General features: G+C 40.9%; 1 protein-coding gene across 2 annotated transcripts in view; it reads left to right on the top strand.

Annotated features, from left to right (window-relative positions):
• The first annotated feature begins 740 nt into the window (after positions 1-740).
• The window catches only part of FGFR4 (fibroblast growth factor receptor 4), a 43,516-nt gene continuing 16,770 nt past the window's right edge, over positions 741-27,486 (top strand). Inside the window, exon 1 of one of the 2 annotated variants that reach the window (XM_069972565.1) lies at positions 741-762. The gene's annotated coding sequence lies outside the window, so the exon portion shown is untranslated. Of the gene's footprint in view, positions 763-22,707; positions 22,775-27,486 lie in introns of those variants that run through there. The other variant, XM_069972558.1, reaches the window with a different exon arrangement.

Below are 27,486 nucleotides of genomic sequence, written 5' to 3'. Positions count from 1 at the left end.
GCACAATGATGGATTCGTTAGAATTAAATTATTGAACAACGAAAGGGACTTTATTACAAACAAAATGTGTTTTATTAATTTAATATATTAACTATTAGAGGCATCGGCATTGGGCATCATTGCCGGCTATTTTTAAAGTACTCCGTACGGACCGCCTGTCAATCCACGGCCGCATGTCCAGCCGCAAACAATGGTCTTGTTCATTTTTTACGGGTCCGTTTACGATAGGGCCGTAGATTCATACATAGTGTGCACTGTGCAGCCGTATATCGTATACTTTCCAGCGTACTCATGAACCACCAAAAATACCGCCGCACAATTACAGCCGCAAATACAGCCGCACACTTACATAGTCTGAACCTGGCCTAAAGGTGTATAGCCACCTTAACCCCTAGCTGCATCAATCTGTAATACTACATCCTTGTAGGAGGTTAGTTTTAGTACCAGGACATACTATTACTGACCTGCTTCCGATGCTCACTGTTTACACAGTGACCAGAAGCCGCAACTAAACTGTCAGCTGATAGCTGACAATTTAGTGTAACTGCCACTGAACCCCCAAAGGTCGTCGGCATTGGTGGATCGGTAACGGTAATTGGTGTGGTAAAAAATACATAGGATTACATTGAAATCTCTGCAAAAAAAGTGCTAATTTTAACTTTCATTCTTACTTGGCAGTTATTCCTGTGAAATGCCCAAAGGGTTAAAAAACTGTATGAATGTCAATTTGAATACGTAAAAGGGTGAAGATTTCAACATCAGGTAAATTATGGGGGTTTCAAGTATACAGGCCTCTAAAATATACTCCAAAACTGAACTGGTTCCTAAACAATTTCTGAGTTTAAAATTTTCATGAAAATTTTGAAAATTCCTACTAAATATTTGCGGCCTCTAACATCCTAAGGCTATGTTCACACTACGTATATGTCTGGTCGTAGTTCATATGCAAAAAACTACGGCTTTGGGAAAAATAGACATGCGGCCGGATAGCGAACATGCGGGCGAACCGCGAACATACGCCCGTAGTACAGTTATGCTTCCTAGCTTGTTTCGAAGCGATCTGAAACAGGTAATTTACTTGGAAATCTTCGCCCAGCCTTGTAAACCACACAGAACCTTTTGGATCTAAAAATCAAGTTCAATTTGGCTGAAATAAGTACTCCGTACGGGACCGCAAGGAAATCCACGGCCGTGAGTTGGAACAGGTCCGGCCGCAAACAATGGTCTTGTTAATTTTTCACGGCGCTGTATACGATCCAGGCGTAGGCTCATACGTAGTGTGCATTGTGCGGCCGGAAATCGTATACTTCCAATGAGAAATGCTATTTTTTTTTTCAATTTTTCCCGACATTTTGGAGTTTTTCACAAAAAAATTCTAAAGGTATCAACCCAAATTTACCCCTAGCATAAAGTAAAATATGTCACGAAAAAACAATCTTGGAATCACAAGGATCGGTAAAAGCATTCCAAAATTATTGATGCATAAAGGGACACATGTCATATTTGAAAAGTTTGGCTGTATCATAAATGCCAAAACTGGCTGTGTCCTTAAAGGGTTAAAGGTGCCAATACACTTTAGTCAAAAGGGTTTGGCTTAGGGCCCTATTACACGGGATGATTAAAATCATTAAATCGTTTGAATTTAAACGATAATCGTTCTGTGTAATTGCAGGCAACGATCGAAAAATCGTTTGTTTGTTGTTGATCGTTGATATAGATCTGAACCTAAAACTATTGTTAATCGTTCACTGTAATTCCACGTTCGTTCGCAAAAGTTCCGCATTTGTTCACTAATCGTTCAGTGTGATAGCATATTGTTCATTGTTTTTCTGGGATCAGAAGGAATAAACGATCAGAGTAACGATCACAATAACGATCATAGTAATGATCGTAACTAACGATTATCGTTCTGTGTAATATGGTGAACGATTTCAGGTTAACGCTAAACAATCTTGTTTGCGATGGTTTATCGTTAGTCGTTAATCGTTAAAAAAACGCTCAGTGTAATAGGACCCTTACTCTCTAATGTGTATTGAACATTTGTTACTCTGTAGATAGATAGATAGATAGATAGATAGATAGGAGATAGATAGATAGGAGATAGATAGATAGCTAGGAGATAGATAGAAAGATAGATAGATAGATAGATAGATAGATAGATAGATAGATAGATAGATAGATAGGAGATAGATAGATAGATAGATAGATAGGAGATGGATAGATAGATAGATAGATAGATAGATAGATAGATAGATAGAAGATAGATAGATAGATAGATAGATAGATAGATAGATAGATAGAAAGATAGATAGATAGATAGATAGATAGATAGGAGAAAGATAGATAGATAGATAGATAGATAGATAGATAGATAGATAGAAAGATAGATAGATAGATAGATAGATAGATAGATAGATAGATAGATAGATAGATAGGAGATGGATAGATAGATAGATAGATAGATAGATAGATAGGAGATAGATAGATAGATAGATAGATAGATAGATAGATAGATAGATAGATAGATAGAAGCTATTACAGTTATTGGGATAATTTACTAGCTCTGTCCCCACTAATATCAGTAAACATCTGGTTCCCTAAGATAATGTATATTAAACAGCTTATAAAAATCTGCCTTATTACAAAAAACAAACTCAGGCCTCCATAGTCCAAACAGAAGTGTTTTAGGATTGTTTGTCCATCCCAAATATTGCTTACTCAGGTTTTATTGGTATCATATCAGTAGATCTTAATCAGTCACGTGTATTACGCCAAGCCAGTGACCTCGAGTAATGCTGTCAACTTACAGAACTCTGAACCTGTTGTGCAAGTCCCTTAAACTGCGTCATATTGCATCATATATCTTGGTGCTGAGAGTAGTGGCTCTGGACACTATATAGAGGGAAAGGGGACAATAGCTAGCCAATGTCTACCTTTTCTGTCCCTTATACAGGGTGCTGACCAGCAGGTTCAGTATTCTCGCTCTATACACAGACTTTTATGAGGTGTAATAAATGACTCCTAATGAGACGCAGCACCATTTTATGACATTTGCTGTGCAAAGTCTCAGTTAATTACTTGAGCAATTAGCAAAGCAGCAAACGATGAAAGTGACCATGTGATTTATTATGACACTACTCCTGTTACCCTACCCCAACCTTTCATCACACGCCATACCACTTTCTCTATTGATTCAAGGTGCTAGCACACCAGCAAACACCGTAGCCGTCTCCAGTTCCGGAGAGATGCCATTAAAACCTCTAGTAATTAATGGAGCACTTAATGTAACACGCATATGCTGAAAATCAATATTCAGTTATTTACTGCAAGGTCAATCATTTATAGTAATTTATTGTTCCGCCTTGCCATGCTGCCAGTTGTATATAACTTGTTATATATATACTTGTGTATACATATTATTTTTAGAGTTCTGAGAGTTCTGATAATCTTCATTATGAGTCATCGTCTTTTTTTGGCCGGCTGTCATTTTGCGGCCAAATATTGGGCATTATTTCAAACAATGGCCGCTACAAATAACTAAAGGCTGTTATTTGGCTGCCAAACTATGGCTGTCCTTAACCCCCCCAAAAAAGACATTGTGTGGTCGTGGCCTTATACTGTACATTTAGTGACATCAACCCTGTGTTCATTTATTGCCAGACCAAAAAGTTTATCAGTATGGGGGAGGGGGAGGGGGGGGGGAGGCAAGAAAAAATTGCCTAGTAGACAATATAATAAAATAATACAAAGCAAGAGCTGTACCATATTTAGAATAAAAACTGTATAGATGTATCTATTTTTAGTAGCTTTAAATTTTAAGTATAAGTGTCCTAAGAATAGTTTTTGATTACTTACACCTGAAACAATTTTCAGATACAGGGACACTTTCCGTAGCAACACAGGCTGTAAACTGCAGTTGAAGGTGTTATCCAGCGCTACAAAAACATGGCCACTTTCCCCCTACTGTGGTCTCCAGATTGGGTGGGGTTTCAAACTCAGTTCCATTAAAGTAAATTGAGCTTAATTGCAAACCACACCTGAACTAGAGACAAGAGAGGGGGAAAAGTGGCCATGATTTTGTAGCGCTGGATAACCCCTTTAAAAAAAATATATAAGTTCTATTAAAGTCTATGGAAAGACAGCCATCAGTGCACACCTTGGATATATATATATATATTTTTTTAATTTCAGTAATTTTTATTGAAAAATATATAACACTGAGGTATTTCAAATCAAGGAATGGCACAAATGCAAACAGATCAGAAAGGATAATCTAGGCATTTCATAAGCATTACATTAAGCAATATTTAGTAAACCCGCATAAAAACAGTGTCATTTTCATTCAAAATCGATCTTATAGTCAGTTTAGACAGGTATGACCCAATACTTATATACGTATATTGCAGGTTTGCCCATGTACGCCATCCTTACCTAAAATAATATCAACCCCAAAATATAACTTATCCTTAACTAATCTCTATATACTCCTTCCAAGCCATCCCAAATCTATTCAATAACCCCCCCCCCCCAAAACCCAACCCCCCCCCCCCCCCACACACACACACACACACACACACCAGCAAGGCCGTCGCTGCAGGATATATAGAAAAAGGAAGGAAAAAAAAAAAACGTTATAGAAATTAATCAATTTGCCTCCATCTCCCCCATATTTTTTGGTAGTTCTTCTTACCCTTAATTGTCTGAGAATAACAGATTTTCTCATAGGAGTGAATTCTGTTAATGACCGCTAACCATTCATTTACCCTCGGTCTATCCTCCGAAATCCAATGCCTCATTACCGCTACACGTGCAGCCAGCAGCACCCTGAGGATTATAAACTAATTTCAATTTTTTTTACTTATACAATGTGTGATCTGACAATGGCTTTTCCATAGATTTTAATAGAACACATTATTAAATTAGAAAAAATACAGCTTTTTCTACCTTTTTATGAACATTTTCTGTTTTTACCTTCCACTGTGTAGCTTTGGGTTATGGTTACACACTGTCAAATTAATAATGACTGTTATTACAACATTTGCCGTAAAATGATGGCCATCTATTAAAAAGACTGTCTTTTTGACAGAGTGTGAACATAGCCTAAATGTGCTATATCACCAACACTGCCAAGTGGCAGCACTTACTCCTCAAGCACCCAGCACTAGACCATGTTACATACCTGTTACATACCATATCTAAGCAGTACCCTGAAGAGAGTTACCAACAAACATCTGATGTGTTTCCCTATAAGAAATTTTCATGGTTATTTTTATTGGTATCAATGCACATCTGGCCCAAGGTATCTCTATGGCCAGTTTTGAAGTGCCTCACACCTTTGGACTAACTTTTTTCCTTGTAGCCAGAGAATTGCCTAACACCATATTATTATTTTGTTAATTTAAAATTACATATGAACGTTATGATAGTGTTAAGGAAAAGTGTTTATAGTAGATATCCAACCATAAATAAACTAAGGAGGGGTGGCAAAGGAGTATTTTTATTCAGTGAGAAGTGCAGCCAAGGACGTTCTGCTTCATTACGAACATTGCACCCATCTGCTTACACATCATTTTGACTCCTGTTCGGATTGGGTGCTGACATGTTTTAATGACCTACTTTTTAGATTCAGGTTAGTTATTCTCTGTCTCTTGACCTCCTCCTCCAGATGTTTTTTTGTGCCTTTTCTCCTTAAAGCAATTTTATTTTCCATATTCCCCCCAAGTACCCCCTGCAGGACACCGTTAAAGTGAGATAATTACAGACTCATTGAACTAAACTAAATTTCCTGTGGACAGGCAATAAAAGTTACCCCTAAAATTAAGTTTAATTACCTGTTAAAAACCCTAATCTTCCGCTGTGATCACTCAACTCAATGTGGGCACTTTGACTTAAAGGTGGAGCCAGTTTGCTGCCCAGGGCTGCTCTGAAATTGGCAACCTAGCTGAGGAATATTATTGGTATTCTCCATTATTGGAGGAACGATCCTAAAACATAAACATGTAATATATTATGCTACAATATAAGTGTTAACAATTAGCCATTATAATTTTTATTTGTCACTTGTCGTTGTGTATTTTGTTGTACTCCTAGATCTAAATTTGTAGAACTTTCTAGTCTATTTTGTATAAATTAATATTTTTATTGGAAGAATTAAAGCAGACCTGTCAGCGGTTCGTGTCTCCATGGATACAAAGACGCAATGAGACCATAATATGCGCGACCCCCATTCTTATCCAAAAGGGGCCAAGAATTACGATCTCGTTGAATCTGTCGTATCCATGGAGACGCAAAGTGACTTTGAGAGGAATTTACTGCTGCTCAAGAAGTGGCTATGCTAACAGGTACATTTTAAATACTACTATAGGAAAGGAGAGCTAAACAACAGCAAACTGCTGATGCTATCTCCTATGAGCTCCCTGGACAATCTAAAGATCGTCTGGGGAGCCCCCCTGAAGCTCCCTCTACATTCATTGTCAGCACGTGTAATAGGGCCCGCAGCGAGCGCTGACCTGAGAGGTCGGTGCTGGCTTGCTCCTGCAATAGGGACTTAACATACATATTTTATGTATCTTAAATTGAGTAAAAGCAGGAATCGAATCAAATGTCACTATTTGACTATATTTGAGCCACCAAAGAAAATGGGGTTCATGCCTGTCCATGCACAGATACATCAGCACCTAATTTGACAAGTATCCATGCCTCAGATCACAGCTTAAATCAGCATACACACATTTGGGGGAATTTCGGGCATAAAAAGGTCACAAAGAGAGCTTTCTGCACATTGCAAAGTGGGAAGGGCCATGATAAAGGGGGTGTTCACGGTGGCCCATTAAATTTAGATTATTGCCTAAAAAAGGCTGTACATTTCAAAGTGCTATGTCAGTCACTGATGTGCCAGATTTATTAATAGGTGTGTCTTCTGTTTTGATGCATTTATCTAAGGCTAGGTCCACACTGCATTAGCAGTTTCTGTTAAAGTCCCCATACACTCTCAATAACTGATGGCCAAACAATTGTTATCTTTCCTGTCCGCCACTGTCCTCCCCACACAGGAACGTCAGGTGCGGCTAAAGCCCTAATTACATGCAACGCCAGAGAGCAGGTGAGAGCTGGGGGGACCGCAGGTAGGTGCGGGGGTCTTCTGCCGCCACTCCTATTCCACGGAGAGATGGCAGCAGATCGTTGCTATCCTGGTCATTTGTCTTTTACCATGTTGAAAGACAAATGACAGCAACAATCAGCCAACATTGTTTATGTTGGCTGATCGTTGTATTCTATTATGTTGTATTCCAAATATGGCCGATAATAATTTAGTGTAATAGGGCCTTAAGAGTTCCTGTATTCTCTAAGGCAAGGGGTTAGCTGCAGTGAGAGAGCTGCTGAGGCTTATCTCTCCCAAAACAAAGGGGTCGGTGGTGATTTTCCATCACACCCAAACCCTATCACAGCCTACATCATCTGTCTGTTTTTTTGGGGGGAGCCCCATACACCTTAGAATGACTGCCAAATCCACTTTGAGTGGAGAGTTCAGCCATGTAAAGTCTAAGGTGTATAAGGACCTTTAGACATATACATTGGGTGGGAGTCCGTATTGTATAAAACTGACTTATCCCCAAGATGGCTATATTAGAGAGTGTCATACATTGGGACCTATGTTAGAAAAAAAACAACGTATAACATACAGTATAATTTTTATAGGATTTAACCGGATGGAAGAGCAAGTTCAACTGTACTATTCCATCTAGTAAATCCCAACGTATATGTCTAGAACTAAGGATAAAAATTACACACTTTTTGCCTTTGTCAAATGATGGGTGTCTATGGATATGTTTAACACATTCTTATGCTAAATGGAGGCTCCTGGATCACTGCTAAATGTAGTGTGGACCCACCCTCAAACAGGCACTGTGATTTCAGCAAACTTTGAATAGATCAATAGTACAAGTGAATCTAAGAACCTTTGTACTATATCTAATCAAACAAAAAATGCTTCCTTCTACTGTCATCAATGATCTTTCCTCTCCCCCCCCAACCCCCTTTGCTGCTAAACTGTTATCTACTCATCAAAATTATTTACTGGTAACAACCTATAATCTGATCCCTGAGCTAGCTGTAAGTCTATAGAGGGGGGATATTTCCGCAGGTAAAGAGCCTTTCACAAAAAATAGCCTATCCTGCAAAAAATAGTTAAACATTCAAATTTAAGAGAGAATCTTCTAGTGTAAATGCAGCAATGATCAAACATTGAATAAAAATGTGTTGATCCCATCTTTTGAGCTGACCTCAAAATCATTGTTAATCATTCTCAAATCTTTCAGTGTAAACACTCATTGTTCACAGTATATAGACATGAATGCAATTACGATCGTAAATACATTCACAGTATACACGAATGCAATTACAACTGTAAATACAATTGCATAGGGATTTATCCTTTCATCTACACTCCTATCCTTTTAAAGAAAAAAATCATTGCTTGATGTTCGCTAAATGAGCGCTTAAGCCATTTATCTGTACATGTAAAAGGACTCTTACTCTTTTTGTACCCCAGCCAATGAAACAATGACACGAGCCTTAGCCCCCAGGATATATAAACTGCCTGCCATCTCTGAATAAACGAAATCCACATTGACCATCAGTGCGTCAGTGTGATTCTTCTGTGCACAAGATAATACATTTAGGCCACGTTCAGACTTAGGGCCCTATTCCACCGGACGATTATCGTTTGCATAATCGTTAACGATTAACGATCTCAAACGACCGCTATTGCGAAAGACCTGAAAACATTCAGTCATTTCCATGGAACGATAATCGTTACTTATGATCGTAATTGCGATCGTTTTTCTTCGCTATTTATTCGCTATTGCGTTCATATCTATTGTGAACGACCGAACAATGTCTTATTCAATGCGAACGATTTGCAAACGTTTTGCGAACAAGCAACGATAAAAATAGGTCCAGGTCTTATAAAGCGATCAACGATTTCTCGTTCGGTCGTTAATCGTTAACTGCATTTCAACCGAACGATTATCGTTTAGATTAGAATGATTTAACGATAATCTGAATGATAATCGTCCGGTGGAATTGGGCCCTTAGTATGACACCGGCCGTTCTGTGACCTGGCCGTTTCACAGAACAGCCGGTGTCAGTGAATTTTATGCCAGCTGGTATTGCAGTACTGGCCGGGATAAACTTCATTTCTACTGAATTGGGATGCGGGCGCATCCATGTGTCCCTGCATGTCAATTCACCTTTTCACACAATGGAAAGTGTTCGAGGAATAGTGGCCGCACAAAACTGACATGTCACTTTTAGTTGCAGCCGCTAGAGATCCCGGCCGGAGCGTATACTATGGGGGAGATTTATCAAAGTGGTGTAAAGTAGAATTGTAGATTCCACTTATATTATTCACAGATTCTTTGAAAAATGAAAGGTGGAATCTGATTGGTTGCTAAGGGCAACTAAGACAATTCTACTTTACACCAGTTTGATAAATCTTACCCTATGTGTATACACTCCGGCCCGGATTCCATTCATTTTCAATGCAATGTATCCAAATACAAAAGATACGTTGGGTGAACGTGGCCTTAACATGTAGTTTGGAACAGACAGTCAATATGACAGCACTCTTAGGGTGCGTTTACACGTACAAGATCCGCAGCAGATTTGATGGTGCAGATTTGATGCTGTGTTCAGTTATTTAGATGAAATCTGCTGCAAATCTGCTGCAGATCCGCAGTAGAAAATCCGCTGCAGATCCGGTACGTGGGAACGTACCCTTAAGGTTCATCCACTTCAGAGGAAGATGAAAGGGGGAGTGCATAGAGAGAGAAAGTCATTTGAAAAGACAACTTGCACATCAGAAATCTGCTGTATATAACATTAGGCTTGATGGACGTCTTTAAGGACAGCCGTCATTTTGAGGCCAAATAACGTCCAATTTTTCTACAATCACGGCTGTCATTATGAAATAACGGCTTTTATTTGGCCTCAAAATAACGGCTGTCCTAAGAGACGGCCGTCAAACTGCTAGGAAAAGACAGTGTGTCAACATAGCCTTATAATGGCCAGTCCTGCTCCTCATGTACACACAAGACAGCTTATCCTGAAAAGTCTCCTGAAATGACAGGTACGCTTTAAACTGATCTTGATTAACAGGCTGTTATTGACTAGAGCTGCATTCACACTCATGCTGTTATGCTGTTCATATGTAAACTGTAATATGGGGGCACCATTTTCTCAATGTACCAGTGAGGCCAAAATGTACTTGTTACATGTAGTGTTGACTTTGTAGAGATCTTTGGTGGGTGGGGAGGATTTCTGCTTACCTTCTGGATGAACCCAAATCATTGTAGTTTGGGGTATTTTCTTTGGCATAAACTCTATAGTATGTCCTAAATAGTTGGTAATTTCCTGGCATAAAATGAAATATGAAACGTTTCTCTTTGTTCCACACTGAGTATATAGAACCTCAGTATTTATGATAGGTAGCAGCAATGTGGACCTGTCAGACATGTACAATTTGGGTATGAACAATCACAATGAACATGAAATGGAACAGCAACTACTTTACAAATCTGGAGCTGCTGTGTCCAGTTGGCAGCTAGGAGATTTGGTAGATTAATGACCTCACTCTTTGTCCTAAAATAATGGTGGAACCTACTATGTATCCCCTCCCCCACCTGGATCTGCTTACCACACCTAGTACTGATTACTGCTTTTGTCTGGGACTCATTACAATTTCAATAGAGCTGCATGGAGCTTGGTCCATTAGTAAAAATAACAGCAGAGAGGAATAGCTTAATCACATTGTGATGTTACTCTGACTATACCCCCTACCAGAAGATGCAGAAAGAAAACAGTAACTTAAAGTTGCCAAGTTAGCACATATTGCAAAGCCAAAATATCTAGGGATTGGTATGGGGAGGGGGAGTACACCTTTGGGATTAATGTGGAGGTAATAATCCCTTAATTAACCCATTCACTGCAAGATGAGCCTAATATAAAACACAGACAGAAACATGTGATCAATACAGAAACGTGTCACATTTCACAGGAATCATTAAATAGTTCTTGAACATACTAAAAGTGATTTATGGCTGTCAGGGAACCAGCTAAACAATGCCTAATCTCTTGTAGGATACAGGTATGTCACCAATATTAAATGAAAACTGTCATAAAGTAATCTCTTGACATGTCACAGGGACATGACAACATTTTGGATTGTTTGGGGTCTTAATGCTTAGACCCTTACCGATCAGGTAAATGAGGTTGGACAATTGTGCAATACAGCATTTCACTCCCCAGCCATCCAATCTCATCCAAGTTTTAAGAAAAAAATACTGTTCACATATATTATATGGAAAAAAATAATGTTTCCTTATCAATTAAAAATTCCTTATTAATAATCACTGAAAGAACCAAACAGAAAAACGAGTGAACATATCAAGTTGAGTGTGCCAAATAGGGATGGTCCGAACCTGGTTCGGGTCGGGTTTGTACGAACCTGAACCCTCGGAAATGATTCCTGCTGTCTGCCCTCTCCTAGAGAGGGTGGATACAGCGGGAGGACCGCCTGGAAAACTGGGATACAGCCATAACCATAGGCTGTATTCCAGTTTTCCAGGCGGTCCTCCCACTGTATCCACCCACTGCACGGAGCAGGCAGACAGCGGGAATCTGATGCCGAGCGATCGGGTTCATACGAACCCCGGCAGGTTCGGACCATCCCTAGTGCCAAATATCACTTTTTTATATATATTTAAGCTAGGAAAAAGTTGGCAACTATTCTTGACCATTAGATGACAGCAAGTTAAATAACGGCTGAGACATATGATGTTGTTATGCACCTTCATTAAGGTGCATCTTGTAGACAGTTTGGTGCATGTATAAATCAAAAGATTTACAAACTAAACACACATAGGGAGATAACATACTCACCCAAACCCAAAATGTAGAGTGCAATGCAAAGAGTGGACAAACATTTCTGCCCAACAAAATGTAAAAAACATTCTCCAAGGGGCACACTTCAAACTGGTAAAGCTGGCAGGATGAATGTACTTAAAGACATCAGGAAAATTAACAGCAAGGGCAAATAAAATGAGTAAATCTACCCCAACAAGTGGCACTCTGAACCATCTAAATCTGGAAATGCTTTATATAGGGTGCCTTCACACCTACCGAGATCCGCTGTGGATCCAGTCCCATTTATTCCTATAGAGCACATACTCGCAGCGGCATTGACATCCCGCTGTGAGTATGTGAGTTAACCCCCTGCCGCTGAGAGCATACATTACCTGCTCGGCGATGCGGCTGCATGTAAGGCTCCCGGCTCCGGTCCCGCTCATCCAATCAATGCACGGCAGCACTGATTGGCTGAGCAGGACCGGAGCCGGGAGCCTGATAGGCAGCCGCGTTGCCGAGAAGGTAATGTATGCTCTTAGCGGCAGGGGGTTAACTCACATACTCACAGCGGGATGTCAATTCCGCTGCGAGTATGTGCTCTATAGGAATGAATGGGCCTGGATCCGCAGCGGATCTCGCTGCGACTCCGCATCGTGAAATCCACTGCGGATCCGGTAGGTGTGAAGGCACCCTTAAGGTCCTCATACACGGTAGGCTTGGCTGTCAGTTTATGGTATATGGGACATCCCCCAACTGTCTACCAACAGCTGATGTTGGTGGAGATAGGGGTCGGGCATGCTGGAAAATCTCTGCTCTACCCCTTTATTTTGGGAGAGATAAGCCGCAGTTATAGAAACTGAATGGCCATCAGATAACTGCCATCAGTTATTAAAAGCGTATGGCTAGCTTTAGAGGGGAGGGGGGATTTCCTGCTTAACAATGTAGATCCCAGACCCTAAAAACCCATAATCGTTATGAGTGATAAGGTGAACTTTTGTTTTGTCTGACTTTATGAAATCAGACTTTCCCCAGGATAGGATGGTTCCTAATTGAGAGTTAGCAGCTGCAGTTCTGCTTAAAACTTAAAATCACAGACACAGACACTGATGTACGTATCAGTAACATAAGTTGGGTAAGCTTCCCTTTATTGATTTGTGTTAGCTTTTATAGACCAAATATGGGACTGTATTACTCATGCGTAGTGTATTCAAGTATTGCAAACGTAACATATGCGTCAGAGTTCCTGGAAACTATCATTGTGAGCGAGATTTCACATTCCTTTCTTCCTTCCAGACCATCTTTCTGTCACGCTCTGATCATCTTTTAATTTAGAGAGCTGTATAAATAGGTGTAGTCCCACAGGTCACGGTGGCAGCAGGTAAAATCACATCACCTAGCCTTATCATGAGTGAGGCCAATTGATTTTTACATTGACTTATGATTCAGTGAGCAACATTCCTGCTTGTTTTTGCCAAGTGCATTACAGATCTATAAGTAAAAAAACAAAATGCTGTCATGTTCACATGAGAGGAGATGTCACATGTTCTTACTTAAATAAATGAATGAAGTCTGGCTTATAAATTATGTAAGCTAAATGTTTTCATAAAGACTTCTATGAGTCTAACAATACTCTCAAATATGTTAGCCCAAGTTTCTATACATATGGAACTGATTTAACACCCATGGTATTTGTCTGGCACTGAAGAAGTTAATGACAGGAAAACAGGGGGCAGTGTGTTGGGGTGTAATATTTTCATAATGTGATCCCTTTGTTTTCTTTTCATTAGAAGAAGGTTAGGAATGTAAAGTTTGTTTGAACACAGTGCAGTCCTGAGAGGATTTAATGAGGAGCATGAATAGCTAAGACACTGCAGGTGGCAGGGGTGGTCCTTTAGAAATCAGTCACCGTCTGCCAGACCAAGACATGCTTTTCTGGTATATGTTACAAAGGTGGCCAACTGACTCTTTTTTTTTGCCAGAAGTACAATAGTCTGAGGAAAATAGAGCCATCGTTTTATTGAATTGAACCAGTAAGTACTTCTGCATTATTGTAGGCATTCGATGACCTGGTAGATATGTGACTAACAAATTAGGTAGACTCTCACAGACTTTATAGAAAAAGACTTTGCCCCATTATGTTTGGCTATAATCAGCCATAGTTACATACACAGAATTAATATCAGCTGTAGTTTTTCGAGGATAAGTGTTGTAATATAGTAAAAGTTTTTAAGGCTAAAAAAGACGTATGTCCATCCAATTCAGCTTAAAACCCAACAGTGTTAATCCAGAGGAAGTCAAAATACTCTATGAGTAAGAAGCCAATCTTCCTCATCCAAACTTCCAACTTGTGAGCTTATCAGCTTAATTCCCTAAAATAAAAGGGGTTGTCCGAGGAGTGTGGTTTCATCTACACGCAATGATTGCCCCTCCACCTCTTGAAAGTAAGCCTTCCGAGATTTGGAGGGGAAAAGACGAAAGTAAGTGTCCGGGAGCTGAAGGCTTTAGCCATCTCCTTCTCCCTGAACAACCACTTTAACAGTTTCTTCAGGATATAATAACTATAACATGTAATATTATTCTCCAAATATATCCTTACACCTTTGTTGAGCAGACAGCTATTTCAATTGATATCCCCCCCAACATGGTGGAAAATTCATGTGTTCCGTATGGCAGGGCCAAATATTAAAGAGTAAGATAGTTGCAATCCAACATACCCGATTCTTCTCTGCCTAACATCATGTGACAATGTCTCCATACAGCAGTCTGCCAAAAATGATATGTATGGGGAGCCTTTAGTGAGTCCACCATGACAACTTTCTCTGGCAGAGAGGTAAATAGTCTCAGTGCTCTTACACTATTACATTGAGTCCCCCCCCCCCCCCCCTAGATATAAAGGATACCCCATGTTTGTATTTACTCATTTGTATGTGTGGGTAACGTTTGTTTACTATTGTCATGGGAATGTACCTATATGTGGGGCCTACATTGTATCCATTCAAATAAGAACAAAATTATGTTTTTGTTGAGTCTTCAAAAACCATCTTGGCTCACTTTAGTAAGAAGAGGACATGAAATATAAAAATAGTGCAGAATAGGTGCTCTATCGTGCGAAACAAAACAGTTTGTTCCTAAAGTATGATAATCCACATAATAAAACAATAAAGTAATAATTAAATTGACATACTATAATTCTATGTACTGTAGTCTATATGTCATTTCCTAGTCATTTTTCCCGTTGGTCAGACACAGATGTTGTTTGCTTTCTGCTGAGATGATTGATATACATATATATAGTATGAGTAACTTAGCGAAAGGTTGCTTTTGCCTAGTATTTTCCATCCTTAATGAGTATGTTGCTGTGCCCTGTGGACAGATGTACGTGAGCTATACATGATTGCAAAGCGCATTATATTTCTAAATTGCCCATAACAGTCTCACTTTCAAGCTGTTACATTTTAATAATGGAAACTATGTATAAAGTTAAAAGGCTGTATATATAGTTTTATTCATAGTTCAATATGAATAGACTTGCTCATTTATGAAGGCTCTCACACATGACAAGCACACAAAGATTTTATGTATAACTTCAGTGAGGGAAGAGGGGGGGGGGGGGGACTCTTAAAAAATAAAACGCAAAAACTCTACAATCCAGTATTGTCTCTTCCAACCTATTTCTCTACATGCAAGCAAATGACACCTCAATCAACTCTTCTCCTCAATATAAGTGACAGCATTTGGTCTCCACCAGGGTCAGACTTGTCCATTAGAATAACAAATGATTCTTCAGGAGTCCCGAGTCTGACACAATAATGGGCCCCAAAGGCCCAGCAGACAACTGCCCTATTGAAGCCAACAGTCTACTTCTTATGTATTGATTCACAAATAGCATATTAAACTTCACCACAATATGTCTTTTCCTGGACCTTCATATATATAGTCATATACATGAAATCCACTTCATAAAAAGATATTGTACTTATAATTTCCATATATAAACGAGTGAATCTGTCAAATGCAATCATTATTTGATTTGCATACAAATTACCCCAATCCAGTTACTGTTTATAATAGATACCCTATAATAGGAACCTAGAAAATAGACGCCTAATTTTGGGCTGCCCGGAAGATTTAGGGATCACCCGGGCAGCTTCACTGCACCTCCCTGTGGCCTCCCCTGCACTCACACGCTCGCTGCTGGAACGTGTAATTGCGGCGGCAGCGAGCGGGGAACAAGGAACAAACGAGCACCGACAGTGCTCGTTTGCTCCTCTATTTTGCCCTGTGTAATAGGGGCTTTAGTTAATAATCCCTCCCTGGGAATGTTGGCACACAAGGTTGGCCCTTCTGTGACGCTACGGGCCCCTATACACCGACGCTCCCAGGGAGGCGTGATTAACAAAGAGGATTCTCACCAGCTATGATTTTTCAGCAGCTGAGAACCACCCCCATGCCTACATAGATAGAACTTACAAAGTACGTTTTTGGGCCATATAAAGGCCCCAATACACCAAGCCATTATCGTCCTTATTTGGCCAATTATCGGCCATTACGGACCATAATTGCTTGTTGTAATACTGTTAAAAGGCAATGATCAGCTGACATGCACAATGTCAGCTAATCTTTGTCTTTCAACATGCTGAAATTAAAGAGAGTGGTGGTCTGCTGCTGCTGCTCCTATTGCGTAGAGCGACAAGCAGCAGACTATCGCTATCGTGATTGGGATTTTTCAACCTGGTGAAAGACCATGATCAGCCAACATTGTGCATGTTGACTGATTGTGGTCTTTTAACAGGCAATATTACACCAAACGATTATCGTCGGGAACGGACAGTAATGGGCCAAGTCTGGCTGATGATATTTTGGTGTAAAAGGGCCCTAAGTTGCATTACTGCTTTATGGAACAGATAAAAGACAGATGTAGGTGGTCACCTTTGCCAAGGGATACAGAGATTGGCATAGCTAGTACCAGCAATCTTCTGATAATGCAATATAAAGTTAAAGTGTACCTGTCTTCATATCTGTTATCATAGAAAACACGGCATTGTGTTCACACTTTTTTTTTCTAAGAGTCTAAAGACATGAAGTCCCGTGTTTCCCAGGTCATCCGCACGTCCACAGAGAAGGCAGTCATGTGATTGATGGACGCAATGCGCTGGGACTGTCTGTACTGGCCGGGACTTCATTGTTTAGTCTCTTTTCTTTAACCAGCACAAAACTAAAAAACTTCAGGAGACTGGACCTGGATTTCTAGTAGGTTCAGCTTTGTTTTAAAACAAAGATGAAAAAATAATGAGTTTAAATTGCAAACTTGCTTTATTTCACATCAACTGTTGAAAGTTATAACAACAGGTACACTTTAAATTACTCTACTGTGACAAGTCCTTTTATAGCAAATTCAATATAGTAGTCTATGTTATAGTTAAACTTTACTCCGGGGCCAATCTATAGCTGAATGCCCAGATATAATATATGTAGTCCAAACAAGGAACAAATAATTATTTATGGTAAAGTTATAGTTAGCAGAGCTAATATCTGTTAAGCAATTAGAACAAAGAAACACAAGTATATGTATGAACCTAGTAGAAAGTGTTTCGTAGAGTCAGTCTGTTTATTGCAAAGGTTTACTAGACTTCAATGAAAGGGGGGATTGTTACCTTTATAATTCTTGCTTAACTTTTTTTGTACGGTATCACAGCCCATTGAAGAGGTCTTGTGAATGGTTTATTCATAAATAAAACTTCCCTTCACATAAATTTCCTTCAGAGTGTTGTGTATTCCAGTCACTTCAGGCCGGGTACATGTACGTGTGTGTGGTTTGATTGAGGTGTTCCTGGCCCTGGATAATTTATGTGAAATTCAATTTCTTTCCTCTGTGCTCCGCTGGTGGAAAAAAAAAACAAGCCTGGTATATAAGTTGTGGGCAAACAACTCGTGAATAGAGTCTTTGAGAGACCGAAACATCAGCCGGTCTCACAGTATAAGCAACAGAGACAGGGCAGGAGGAAATGAAATGGAGAGCCACAGATAGTGAAAAGATGGATAAGGATATTTACCAGACAGAAAGGGTGCTATTAGCAATTATTGACCAAATGCTCAGGGATAGCAGTTCCGCTTTTTTTCTGCACTTTCTTTATTTCCATGCAATTTTAAAACTAAGAGGTACAAAAATATACAACAGAGAGGATTCTCTTTATTTAAATGAAGTTTCATGGAATAAGGAATTGATTAATAAAGGGAACGAATCAGCGATTGTGCTGATATAGCTCCCTAATGCACAGTATAGCTCTGCTGTGCAGCTCCCGGAAGTAGTTTTATTCTGCCAGGCCCGAAGACGAGAGAGGGGCGGCAACTAGTCATCTGGGTGGGGATTCACCCCTGACTAGTCACGGTTAAAAATGAGTTCTCTAAAGTGGACAATCCAATTTACATACACAAATAGAAACATACAAAATTATTATCATGAGCAATGATAGCAGGGGTAAAGCTAGGATTTATGGGACCCCACAACACCCCTTTTACGCACAACACAAATCACTGCATATATATATAAAATTATATATAAATTAAATATATATATGTATATATATATATATATATATATATATATATATATACAAATTTTCCCGTAAGAAATCATTGGAAATGCAGACAATTGGTTCCACGCGCCAAAAAAAATGATTTTATATTCTGAATAACATGTAAAACAAATGAAACAAACATTTATAAACAGCTGAATATGTGATATTATAAGTTACTGTACAGTATAACAAATAGCATGTGGAGTATAATGTATAGTAAGGGCATAAACCTGATAACACAGCAGCAGTTTGTAGATACAGGATGGAACTGCAGATCCCCATAATGAAGTAGCATAGTACAACAGGCTAAAATAGAGATGCAGGGCTGCTGTCAGAGGTGTGTGTGGTCACATGACAGCAATGGGGAAGGGGGGGGGTGTTCAGCATGGACCAATCAGGACTGACAGAGTCTGCAAGGAGCATGAAGTATTGAGTAGGACATATGTGTGCACATACATGCAGCGCTCTCTGTCCGGGGAGAGAGGGGTTACAGCTATGAAGAGATTACCTCCACAGTCCTGTCCCCTGATGTAAGCCCCAGCCTGTAGTGGATCTGCTATGATTTGGAAGGTAAGGTAGACTACCTGGGTCAGAGTACAGTGCTCTAGACCCCGCTATGCAGACCGTGCTCCTCCCCCACTCACCCTCCCACACAGTACAGCGAGCTCTTAAACCAAGTCACAATTTTGAAAAAAACTGTGAGTTCTTAAACCAAAACGCTCTTAAACCAAGTTACTCTTAAATCAAGGTACCACTGTATATACACATGTTGGGCCAAAAAAATTAAATCTCTTGTGTCCAGAGTCAGAATCCTGCCTGCAGCCACAAAAGTGACTGGCAGAGCAGACAGCCAATGGCTACTTGCTCTGTCAGCCCACTGTATTTTACTAAAAAGGCCCATTAGGAGCCCTTATGGTTAAATACATAGGTGCAGGAGTGTGTAAGTGGGCTGCTGTGTATAAGTGACCCAATGTTCACTTACATGCTGCAACACAAGAAAGAATTAAAAAGCGCAAGACAAGGAGATCTCTGCTTCACTTCGCTCGTGCACTGATAACCCCTGACCTCTGCATGGAGCAGAGATTTCCTTGTCTTGTGCTTTTTAACCCTTTTTTGTGTTGCAGCATGTAAGTAAACACTGGGTTACCTATACACTGCAGTACATAAGTGGTTAAGCAGAAGATCTGCTCTCATGTTCTTCAAGCTGCAGAGGGAGGATGCCACCCGGGGACCGCCTGAAAAATGTCTGAAAAAAACATGGATACAGCCATAGCTGTAGATTGCAGTTCCATTTTGCTCTGTACGAAGCAAAAACAAATCTGATTCACTCATCTCTATTTGGGACCGATAGTTCAGCATTTGAATACTGGTGGCTGATGAAGTTGAATGCAGTCCTAGGAAGTCCTGGAAAACATGGCCGCTCGTCTCTATTAAATATTGTATCCATTGCATAGATTAATGTTTGCCATTTTCAAGCTGGGAAAAAGATATCCAGCAAAGAGCTATAACATTAACTTACACAGTATACAGCACTGTGTATATTCAGCTTATGAGCTGAGTGCTACTGGTGACACTTCTATTCTCTATTTTGTACCATTTTGGTTGGTGGTGTGCCCCGGGATTTTTTAAGTATAAAAAGTGTGCCGCGGCTCAAAAAACGTTGAAAATTACTGCTTTACAGATCTTGCTTCATTCCTTTCTTGGTTGCTAAGGGAGTGCCATGCTGATAATGTCAAGCAGTATAAACTAAACTAGAACAAAGAGGAGAACATGATATAGAATAGATGAAGAACTTATTCTTATATTCTAAAAAAATGCAAATTACATTCAAAAAGCTATTAAGAGGGTTTCTAAACGCTGGAAGGAATCATTCCTTGTGTTGGGTTAAAAGGGTACTCCGGCCCTTTAATTTTTTTTATATATTGCTGCACTTATATGGAACATAATAAAAATCCAATTCTTACCTAACCACGCTCCACGGGGTCCCCCTTCAGTGTCTTGTTTCAACAGTGACAGCTCTCTTAGCCAATGACTTACTGAGTTGCAACCGCACCCTGGCAGTGACTGTCCATCTCAGAAGGGGTGGAGGGATCGTTCAGCCTAGAACCTAGTTCAGAGAAGTTAAAGTCTCTCTCTCTCTCTCTCTCTCTATATATATATAATATATTTCTGTAAACCAAAACCCAGGATAAATGTAAACATTGTATTTAATTTAGAGGGCTTCTCAGAGATTTTACATTGATTACCTTTTGTAGAAATAGGTCAATAATGTGTAATATGTGTAATGATGTACACCAAGTTATGGAACATCAAGTGCACCCACTTTCTGAAAAGTGTTTCTCATTTAAAGCTATGGTAACACACGGTAAAACAAATATCAAAATATAAGTCATTTTCAATGATAAAAGGATGTGTGACAGTTAAAAAAAATACAGCCGTATTTTGCATAAGAAGGTGGTAAAGAACCAACATACTTATTATTTGCATGGTTGTAATCAATTACGGCTGTTATTCTGTATGGTGTAAGCAGGGGCGGTCTTGGCATTTCTGGGGCCCCAAGCAAAGTTATGTCTGGGGCCCCCCCCTCGACACGCGTTCCAAAACAATAGACCGCTGCGTGTTGCCCCCAGTAGTATATACCCCTTGTGCGCTACCGCCAGTAATATATACTCCTTGTGTGCTGCCCCCAATAGTATATACCCCTTGTGTCCTGCCCCCAGTAGTATATAGACCCCTGTGTGTTTCCCCCAGTTATATATAGCCCCCCATGTGCTCCCCCAGAAGTATATAGACCTCCTGTGTGCTGCCCTAGTTGTATATAGACCCCCAGTGTGCTGCCCCCAGTTGTATATACCCCCTGTGTGCTCCACCACTAGTATATAGGCCCCCTGTGTACTCACTCAGGGGTATTTAGCCCCCCTGTGTGCTCCCTCAGGGGTATTTAGCCCCCCTGTGTGCTCCCCCACTTGGATATAGACCTCCTGTGTGTTCCCCTACTTGGATATAGACCCCTGTGTGCTCCTCCAGTAGTATATAAACCCCCTGTGTGGTTCCCCCAGTAGTATATAGACCCCCTGTGTGCCCCACCAGTATTATATAGACCCCTTGTGTGCTACCCCAGTAGTATACAGACCCCTGTGTGCTCCCCGTTATATATAGACCACCTGTGTGCCTCACAAGTAGTATATTGACCCCCTGTATGTTCCCCCAGTAGTATATAGACCCCCTGTGTGCCCCACCAGTAGTATATAGACCCCTGTGTGCTCCCCCAGTAGTATATGGCCCCCCTGTGTGCTCTCCAAGTTGTATATAGACCCCATTCTGCTGCCCCAAGTAGTATATAGACCCCCTGTGTGCTGCCCCCAGTAGTATATAGACCCCCCTGTGTGCTCCCCCCATTTATATTGACCCCCAATGTGCGCTCCCCCAGTTAAACAGACCCCTGTGTGCTCCCCCTCCCATATAGTATATAACACAATAAAACAAACACTTATACTCACCTGGGTCCGGGCGTCTCCTCTTCTCTTCACTCTTGTGGCCACAGGAAGGGTTTTCCTTGCGATCACAAGAGGCCGCGCTCCCCTTGTCCTGGAGCCGATGCTCCAGTGATGTCACTGGAGCGCCGGCACCACAAGGACAAAGCTGCCACTTGTGACCGCAGGGAAAATCCTTCCTGCGGCCACAAGAGTGACTGACAGGAAGGGAGCCAATGTCTCCTGCCCTGTCAGTGCTGCTGCATGTAACTATGAGCGCTCATTACGAGTGCTCATAGTTACAGTTCAGATGGCAGCAGCGAGCGGGGCAGCAGCCCTGTCTAGCGGTCTTGAGCACGAGAGCGGGGCGTGGGGCCCCCCCTGGATGTTGGGGGCCCCAAGCGATCGCTTGGGGTGCTTGGTGCCAAAGACCGCCACTGGGTGTAAGCATCGCTGGCCAGTTCCCCATTGACTTCAATTGAGCAAATTTATTATATTTTTTACTTCAAATTATGGCTGCATTTTCTTTTATCTCACAGTGTGTGAAAATAGCCTAAAAATACTGGTCTTTCCACCTATAACTTTAGTGCCATTCCTCACATATAGCTGATTCCTGATATACAGAATGTATTTATTGTGCTCTATCTCTTATCTCTGCGTTTCATTCTGACATGACGAAGTTTCCACTGAAATGATTCGATAGAAGAAATCAAATTACAGCAAAGTATAAAGATCGATCCTGCTGGCACCTTGCTCAATAGAAATATCATAGTCTGGCAATATTGGGTTTGGCTACATGACTCTATTGAATAGACTGAGGTGAGACATTTGATTGAATTACTTTGTCTGCCTTATTAATAAATAACATTTGTGTCTTCTGGCAGATTATTGTTTTCTGTGTTCCAGGTGTTAGTTTTCTAACTTTTACGGACAAAGACTTCCTTTCAAGCTTCCATGGGCTGTATTCAGGTGTTGTCTACTGAAACAAGTCATTTTCTTGATGGAATTACCACTCTGGTGGGAATTTATATTTTGGGACATTAAAATAAAAGTGATTTATATGTCACCAAAAGCTTTTCAGTAGTAGACTGGAGACAGTTACAAAAGGCCAATATATTGCACATATGTAGGAACATTACATGCCGGTTGTATGTATAAGAGTAAAGGAGTAAAGTTTTTTTCCGTACTTCATTCTGTGCGCAGAGAAGTGTATGAAATGGTATATAAGTGAAATTTATATCTATGGATAGTCAGAATTATAATAAACTTCCAGAGAGTGGGTGCTGCATGCAGTGGAGGATTAGGTAGCCCAGGCCCTGAGCTCATCCCCAAACTTGGGCCCCCTTTTCCCAGCGCCACATTGCCATGTATAGTTAGGGTCCTATTCCACGGGCCGAGGAGGGCCCGATCAACGATGTAAACGAGCGGCAATCTGCTAGATCGCCGCTCGTTTACTGGGCCTATTCCACGACCCGATGATCGTTGAGCGAGGGCTGCAGGGATATCGTTACTGATGTCCTTTGCAGCCCTTGCAGCTTCATACATTACCTGTCAGGTCTTCTTCTCTGCGCTGTCTTCATCCCCGAGTCCCCCGCGCTCTATCTTCCGAATGGCCGGTCAGCTGGCCTGTGATTGGCTGAGCGCTCCGTCAGCTGACCGGCCATTCGGAAGATAGAGCGCGGGGGACCCGGGGATGAAGACAGCGCAGAGAAGAAGCCTGGACAGGTAATGTATGCTGCTGCGCTTCTGAAATCGTCGGTCGCCCACCGTGCACCGCTATTCAACCGTAGCGATGCGCGGTGGGGGAACGATGATTTTAGGTCTGGCCCTAAATGAACGATCAGCCGATGACACGATCATCGGCTGATCGTTCTCTCTATTTCACCAAACGATAATTGGCTGAATCGGGCCAAATGGGGCCGATCCGGCCGATTATCGTTACTGTGGAATAGGGCCCTTAAACCTGTGCTAGTAGGTTTCATTCTGTGTAAACAGTACAGTGAGCTCCTGTTCTGCTTGTATGAATAAATCAATACTTGATGTTACAATTCTCCTTATCAGAGGACTGTGCTTCTGCACAGTATAGCAAGTCCAATGATAATTGACAGTAAGGGCCCTATTACACAAAGACATAATCGGACGAATTTCTCTGTGTAATAGAAACAATAATCAGCCGAAAACTATCATCAGCTGATAGGTCTGATGCCAAAATGCACGGCGATGCACGGCCAACGGCTACAGCTGAATAAACTTAATACATTACCTCTCCATGCTCTAGGTCTTCTTCTGCCCTCTGCTCACTTACTGACACTGCGGTTGTAGCTTCAAAGCAGTCTCTGAGCTGACAGGCCACTCATCCAATCACAGCGGCGGTTCTGGCCAGCGATTGGCTGAGCTGCCTGTCCGCTCACACAGGCTGCTCTGAAGCTGCAGCTATAGTTCCGGGAAGCAAGCAGAGGGCAGGAGAAGACCATGAGCATGGAGAGGTAATGTTTTAACAGTTTAGGGCAAGGGCTGCATGGACATCGCTAATGAGGTCCGTGCAGCCCTTGCTAAATGATAATCGAGCCATGTAAAATGGCCGTCATTGGCCCGTCTAATAGGAGCCTAAGGGTCCTATTACACAGTGCACTTATCTGCTAAATGAGGCTCATGTAATAAGGACAATGATTAGCCAAGGAGACGATCATTGGCTATTTGTTGTCTTTCATCAAGTTTAAAAACCATGGCTCTGGGCATGGGGATCGCTGATGAGGGTATGTAGAAAATAATAAAACTATACTTTCCAATGCTCCCAGGTGTCCTTCTGGCTTCCTTCCGCTCATCACAGCCACTGCTGTCACTTCTCAAGCCAAGTCTCTAAACGAGCGCCAATCTAGCACTTTCACTATGCATCAGGTTATGTCATAAGGCCCTAAGACACTGTATGCAAACTGTATAGGGACACAGGTTATTGACAACTGGAACGCACAGATGATTGCAGAGTTTGCTGCAGAGATACATTTTGGTGTTTCAGACCAGATCACTAAATAATTCAGACCTCCGACTTCCTTTTAAATCTTTTGTTATGGGAATCCCCATAGAAAACCTCCCCTGCTCTGGACAGTTCCTGTCTCGGCCAGAGATGTCAGCAGAGAGCACTGTGTCAGACTGAAAATAAAACAACATTTACTGCATGATATATAGTAGCTAATAACAATGGGAAGACTTGAGATTTTTTTAATAGAAGAAAATATTTGAAAGAAAAAGATTTTCGCTGGACAACCACTTTATACCATGGCAAAAACTGACATCTTTTTAATTTTCTCTTTTTTGACATTGTGTGAACATAGCCTTTTAAAGAAAATTACTTCCTGGAATACACCTGGAATACGCAAGATTCCACAAATAAAATTATGAAGATTTGATAATGGCAGATATCTGGTTTCCAAGAGACAGTTCCTCACCGCTAACTACACCCAATATCCATACATAGTCTAATTTTTAAAGGATTGTTTTTCCAGGATAAACAGGTTGCCATTTTGCTGTTCTGACCTCTGACCAAGAGAACTTCAATTTTGTCTGGGTTCAGTTGCAGCCAGCTGGCATTAATCCATTCTTTAGTTCTGCTTAGCAGGAATGTATAGCTGGCGATTGGTTATTGAATTCATATACATTGACAGGCAAAGTTGAGTATCGTTTGTGTTGTAGTGGTATGCTAGACCTTGGCTCTGGATAACTTTGCCTAATGGTGGCATGTAAACCACAAACATCATTGAGGATAGAAGCGAGCCTGGCAGTAGTCCATATTTTGAGGTAATAAGTAAGATGAACCAAGGGATTCTCTTTGCGGTTTGCAAGCCAGGAAGGAACTAAACCACAGAAGAACTGTGCCATCAATTCCACAAAACTTTTAAGTCTATAAATTAAGATGCCATGGCTGACAGTGTTAAATGTTTTTGAAAGGTCTAAGACTATTAGGATAGAGCGTTCACCTCTGTGTCTTGTCATGAGCAGGTCTTTCTGATGCCAGACTTGAAAGGGTCATAGATGCAATCACAAGCTAGCCTGGTATCTAGCTTAATGCCAACAGCCCTTTCTCTTTCTTTGTGGATGGCAGGTTTAAAAAAATTCCGTAGGTACAAAAAAATTGTAACCGTAGTGCACAAGCACAGATGAATGGTTAAAGGGGTTCTCCAGCGCTACAAAAACATGGCCACTTTCCTCTAGAGACAGTCCCACTCTTGTCTCCAGCTTGGACGGGGTTTTGCTGCTCAGTTCAATTGAAGGGAATGGAGCTTAATTGCAAACCGCACCTGAACTGGAGACAAGAGTCGTGTTGTCAATAAAAAAAAAAAGGGGCCATGTGTTTGTAGCACTGGATAACCCCTTTAAGCCTGGCGGTTGAGTCACATGCTCAACTGCACGTGCACTGCCTCTAAGTGATCATAAGGCAGTAGCGATCAGTTAGTTTGTTTCAAGCTGTAATTGTACGTAGGTAAATGTAAATGTAAGGATGTTGTACGGTGAGTGAAGTTCCCAGTTTTGTTGGTGTTCAACATGCCTACAAGCAGTGGTGTAATACACGTGGCCACGAAACACAATGTCAGAATTGTGGTTGGAAAAGCATCCTAACTGAGGGGGACTGGAGACGAGTTTCATGGCTTGTAGATAAAAATCGCTTACAAACTTGACAGAATTGCTGCAGTCAGTGAATGAAGGTGACCCATCGTGGTTATCAAGGCCACAGGCAGAGTTACAGAATATTAAATGATAATTTTCATGATTTTTTTTAGGGGTGACAAATTTTTTGTCAGGGGAGCTTATCATCTGGACTTATAGAGGGCTTCTTTGGAAGCGGTTTGATTGCCGCAGTCAGTCATCACTACCTTAGGAAAGATCCCACAATGCAGAACTGTTGACTACATTTATAATTGTCAGAAAAAGCAGGTCAGAACATTTCAACAGGTATAATGTCCAGGTCACATGTTGTTCTGCGAATATAGTATAGGTCCTGGTAAAGGTGCTTTTACACGGAGCAATAATTTAAAGATTTTGAAGCAAGGATTTGATTTTTATTTAGTGTTATTTAGTGTTTAGACTAAGAGAAAAATCGTTATTGCAATAATTTTAAGATCGCTTAAGCCCATCTCACACGTAGGGTGAATCTGTGAAAGACTATTTACACAAAGCGATCTGCGAATTTTTAGAGAACGACCAACGACTATTTGAGAACATGTTGAAACATAACAATGAACGATTTCTCGCTCGTCGCTTGCTGTGTTTACACAAGCCGATTATCGTTCAAATGCAATCGTTATCGCCAAAATTTGAACAATAATCGTTCTGTGTAAACGCAGCATTATACTGTTCAATTATTGTCAGTGATGGGCTGCAAGATTCATGCAGCTGGATGTCTTATACAACACTGTATCGATCCCTTTGATCATAGCCCTTTTGGCCAATAATCACCCATGTAAAAGGCCCTTTAAGAATGTTTGTTATCTCTGTTTTATCTACTAGATCAAATTGCAACCACAGAATTAAAATGT

This window comes from Dendropsophus ebraccatus, chromosome 1 (genome assembly GCF_027789765.1).
Source record: "Dendropsophus ebraccatus isolate aDenEbr1 chromosome 1, aDenEbr1.pat, whole genome shotgun sequence".
Classification (NCBI taxonomy): Eukaryota; Metazoa; Chordata; class Amphibia; order Anura; family Hylidae; genus Dendropsophus; species Dendropsophus ebraccatus.
The sequence above is the reverse complement of the archived record's forward strand: the minus strand, read 5'-3'. Positions and strand labels throughout refer to the sequence as shown.